General features: G+C 49.6%; 1 long non-coding RNA gene across 1 annotated transcript; it reads left to right on the top strand.

The window, feature by feature from the left end:
- The first annotated feature begins 285 nt into the window (after window positions 1–285).
- Window positions 286–4,769, top strand: LOC102472879 (uncharacterized). Its single transcript, XR_335592.2, has 3 exons — window positions 286–349; window positions 889–994; window positions 4,598–4,769. It is a non-coding gene; the product is annotated as an uncharacterized LOC102472879 (long non-coding RNA).
- Window positions 4,770–5,052: the final 283 nt, after the last annotated feature.

Below are 5,052 nucleotides of genomic sequence, written 5' to 3'. Positions count from 1 at the left end.
CTCCAGCACACCTCATTCTGCTGGGAAGGCAGGGGAGGTCAAGGGAACGTGTGCAAGAGCATGTTTACAATCTGGTAGGTAGTCCAAATGAGGAATGAAGAGGCCTGGCAGCAAGGCAGGTGAGGTGGAAGGGATGGGAGAGAAATGCAGGAGCAAAGTCCTAGAAAAGATCAGCTGAAGATGAGAATGAGCAGGAACAAAAAGGGAATTTCTGGGGATGGTAGAAAATTCTAGAACTCAATGAAGGTTCTAGAACCAGATCAGGGTGATGGTTACATCAAAGCACAAAGGGCTGGTAGCACAGCAGAAAGACAGCACTCTGCCAGCTGCATCCACATGCTGGACCCAGGTTTGTGTCCCAGGGCCTCCCTGTACACACACTGGGTACCTTTAATCTAGGCTGGGCTGGCTGAGGCTGAGGGTTGTTCACAGTGTGAAGACCCTCTTGGGTCTTGGGTGCCTTTGTTTGTCTCTCTGTCTCCCTCTCTTAAGTAGGCAATAAGTAAGTAAGCTTTTTTTTTTGTTTTTTGTTTTTTTGAGAAGTTTGCTTTGTTTTGTTTTGTTTTAGCTGTAGGGCTTGTGTGCTCACTGGAAAGACGAAGAGAGACAGAAACAGAAAGCGAGAAATCACCCCAGGGGAGATGGCCACACTACAATCCCTTCTCCATCCTCCTTTTAGGATTTTGGTTACACATGCGCACGCTCCCAGCTTGAGTTTCAAGCTGTTGGGTCCAGAACTCAGACCGTGGTCCACCATGTGGGAGTCTAGCGAGTAACTATTATGCCACCTGCTGGGCCTGATAAGTAAACTTTTTAAAAAATGCATTTAAAATGGGTACATTTTTTGTATGTAAATTATACTTCAATGAAGTTTGTTTTTTAAAAAAGTCGTTAAGAAGAAGAGAATGACGGTGCGTATCAAGTGACGGGGAGTCCAGGACAGGGCAGGAGTGGTTGTGGAAGCAGATACTGGACTCGTCTCAAACATGTCAAGGTCAGGTATTTGTGGTCTTTACTCAGGTGCAATTCCTGAACCCACAGCATTGTATCACCTGAGGGCAAAGATTCTTTCTTTGACCAAAATTCACTCAGGCTCCCTGAACTCTTTCTTTTGAACTTCAGTGCTTATCTCCGCATTGTCCGGTTTTAGAAAAAAATCCTGCTAAGTCAGTTTAACCGGAACCCCACCCACAGATCTGATCACCCTGGATATCTGATCAGGTTCATCCGCCACCAGCCCCCAGGTGGTGTCTGATCACCTGGTCCACCTTCAGTTAGAATCCAGCTAGGTTGGTTCCACTGGAATTCCCCTTATCCCTCTTAGTAATTTTCCATTTTCGGGCCCCCACTCTGCCCCTTGGCCATAAGTTCCTCCTTTTCCTTGTATCCATAGATTCCAGGTATAAGGATAACCCTCCCACACCCCTTTTTAGTCAAGCTGTTCATTCCTTTCTTTAACACTGGGAGCTTGTTGGAAATGCAGAATTTTAGGTGCTATCCCAGACCTACTGAAACAGAACGTGCACATTGTAAGATCCCCAGGTGATTCACGTGCACATTCAAGGTTGAGAAGCGTTGACTGGAGGGGCCGGAAATGGCTTCTTGCTGTGAAACAAACACCTGAGGCTGTGAAAAGCTAAGGCCACAAGAAAAGCCTAAGGGATGTAGAGCGAGAAAGGCCTACACACCATGCCCCAGTAGGTGAGGTGGCCACCATTAGGCAGCACCCAGGCAGACAAAAAGGGTGAAGTAAAGAGTCCAGGGCCAGCAGATAGCAAAAGCAGTTACATTACTGGACTTTCACATGGCCGACAGTGGTTCGAGTCCCAGACCTGGTGACTTGAAAATCATGCCAGATGTGTGCGCATGTGTGTGTGTGCCCAAAATCCTGGGAGGAGAATGGAGGAGAAGGAATTGCATTGTGGCCACTCCCCCGGGGAATGATTTCTCACTTTCCCTCTCACTATCTCTGTTTCTCTCTCTCTCTGGCAAGTGCACATGCCTTAAGGCAAAAATGTCTTTAAAAAAAGAAAAGAGTCCAGGCCTGTTGCCTGGGTGCTGGTCATTTTTCCAGTGAAAACTAAGCTGGCCTTTGCACAATATCATTCCTCAAGGCCTTTCCGGGGGTGTGGTCTCACATGAACCAGACTTAACCCAGCAAGAGTCCTGCAAGATCAGAATGAGCCTTTGCTTCATTAGAGAGATGAAGAAGTTTCATCTCAGAAAGTTGTGACATCCCCACATGGGCTCAGTTTGGGCAGCCTGATGCTTTGTTCCAAAAGACCTCGTGGATAGATAGATCCAAGAGAGTGGGCAAGGGTGGTCCACACTACCTGCTGAAAGCCCACCCTGGGAGGGGGCTAGCCCTGGCTTGGAGGGCCTCCCCTGAATAAGTCCTTGTTGGCCCGAGTGCCTTGCTCCCAGTTGCCCCACATCCAGGAATACCAGGGCAGCTCCCTGCAATGCCCACCCTGCCAGATGTGTGCGCATGTGTGTGTGTGCCCAAAATCCTGGGAGGAGAATGGAGGAGAAGGAATTGCATTGTGGCCACTCCCCCGGGGAATGATTTCTCACTTTCCCTCTCACTATCTCTGTTTCTCTCTCTCTCTGGCAAGTGCACATGCCTTAAGGCAAAAATGTCTTTAAAAAAAGAAAAGAGTCCAGGCCTGTTGCCTGGGTGCTGGTCATTTTTCCAGTGAAAACTAAGCTGGCCTTTGCACAATATCATTCCTCAAGGCCTTTCCGGGGGTGTGGTCTCACATGAACCAGACTTAACCCAGCAAGAGTCCTGCAAGATCAGAATGAGCCTTTGCTTCATTAGAGAGATGAAGAAGTTTCATCTCAGAAAGTTGTGACATCCCCACATGGGCTCAGTTTGGGCAGCCTGATGCTTTGTTCCAAAAGACCTCGTGGATAGATAGATCCAAGAGAGTGGGCAAGGGTGGTCCACACTACCTGCTGAAAGCCCACCCTGGGAGGGGGCTAGCCCTGGCTTGGAGGGCCTCCCCTGAATAAGTCCTTGTTGGCCCGAGTGCCTTGCTCCCAGTTGCCCCACATCCAGGAATACCAGGGCAGCTCCCTGCAATGCCCACCCTGACTAGGGGGCCTTCCAGGTTTCAGGCTTGGCCCAGAGAACTGCACAGGCACTGGTGCCTGCTACCCGGACCTCCAGGGGGGCAGGGAGAACTTTATCTCACTTGTGACGCCCACTCTGAGGCCTGTCCCTGCAGCAGCTGAAACCAGGGAGAGTAGAGGACCGGGGGAGACAGAGGATGTGGCCCCTCTGCTGCTGCTGAGCTAAGAGAGTCTGACTCCAGCCTCGGCCAGGGTTGCCTTCTGCCCTCCATTCCTCTCCTAACCCCACACCACAGGCCCGTTTACTGATCTCCAGATTTCAAGCTCATTCATGTTTGAGTCCACCACTGGAACTCAGACCAACTCCTCCCTGTGCAGAGAGTGCCCAGAGAGAGAAAAGGAGCTGCTTTTGTCACACAGAGAGCTAGCAGCAGAATAAGCCTGTCCACCCCTGCACATCCCAACCTGGGCATAACCACAACCTTGTCCCAAGCACCCCTCTTAGGGATCTTGCACCTACTGTTCCAAATGTTGAGACCCATCCTCTCAACACTTCTGGGGTTAATTTTCTCAGTACAGACAGTCCCGACTTCCAACTTCCCAATGGTGAGAAAGCAATATGCGTTCAATGACACCACACTCCGAGTGCACATACAGCCATTCTGCTTGCACTTTCAGTACAGCATTCACGAAGTTACATGAGCTAGCCAGCACTTCATTATACAATAGGCCATGTGTTTGGTCATTTTGCCCAACCGGAGGCTACTGTAGGAGTTCTGGGCATGTTTAAGGTAGGCCAGGCTAAGCTATGATGTTAGTCGTATAAAATTCAGTTTGACTCACAGTATTTTCAACTTTGAAGATGTCATTAAGTCAAGGAGCGTCTTTGCATACAAGTCTCTCTGCTCACAAATCAGCTCATCAAGAGCCCCTCCCTGACCCCTATTTGTAAAACAGCCCTCCCCACTACGTTACTCTTCAGAGCTCTGGGCACTCTCTGATATTCTGTTCTATTCATTGTTTTATTTTGTGTACTTTCTGTCTTCCCTGGCCTGAATACAGAGACCAGAGCAGCAGCAACTTTGTTCGTTTCCATATTGCCCGTTTCTAGAACAGTGCTTGACATTTAAGAGGTACCCTCTGAGTATCTGTCAAATGAATGAATGAATTCAAACCATGCTTTTAGTCTGGGGGAGGGAATAAACCCCTGCCCTTCTGTCTGGATAGCTATCAGCACACCCCTATCTCCTCCGCTGTCTCCTCTGGGCTTTGTCCATTCCACCTCTTACGCTTGCCCAGGGAATTGCGTGAGGAAGCTGGGGCCTTGTCTTTATCTAGCCCTTGGGTAGCTGGTCTTTCCCTTCCACACACAACGCTGACCACGGGCCACCGCCATCCTCCCCTGTGTCCTTCTACTCATCTTAGAATGGTCTCGCCCATCTCCCAGGCAAACCAGCAGTTTGTCATTCAGTTTCCTCACTGACTTAATCCTCACAATCACACTCAGATTCCTAAATTCCAGGTTCAGAAAGGTTAAGTAACCTCCCTGAGGCCACACAGCTAGTGAAGGAGCAGAGAAGAAACTCCAACCAAAGTCCCCTGATTTGGAGTTCTGCTGTCAGCCTCGTCTCTGCCAGTTCTGGGCTCCAGAACAGAGGGAAGAACGTCAACACCAAATCATCACTGGGGTAATAAACGTGCAGTGCTTAGCGAGTTGTTGGCGCTCGCTGAGGTTTTGTGATCCCAGACAGGGTTTAGCTACTGCAGTCTGGTCTCTTGGAATGTTGTCTGACAGGTCAGACCACCCTCCCTCTTTGGTCGGCTTCTTTTGGAACACCCACCAGAAGCATGTTGGACCCACTGGCCAGAGGCTGTGAGGTCATGCCAAGTTGGTGCTGCTCCTCCTAGTTTCTGTAAATGATTTCCATGGTCAAGAGTGGAAGAGACCAGGCGGAGAACTCGGCAACTCAAACAGGG

This window comes from Tupaia chinensis, unplaced genomic scaffold (genome assembly GCF_000334495.1).
Source record: "Tupaia chinensis unplaced genomic scaffold, TupChi_1.0 Scaffold000465_1, whole genome shotgun sequence".
Lineage (NCBI taxonomy): Eukaryota > Metazoa > Chordata > Mammalia > Scandentia > Tupaiidae > Tupaia > Tupaia belangeri.
Note: the sequence above shows the minus strand (reverse complement) of the source record. Positions and strands in the feature narration are given on the sequence as shown.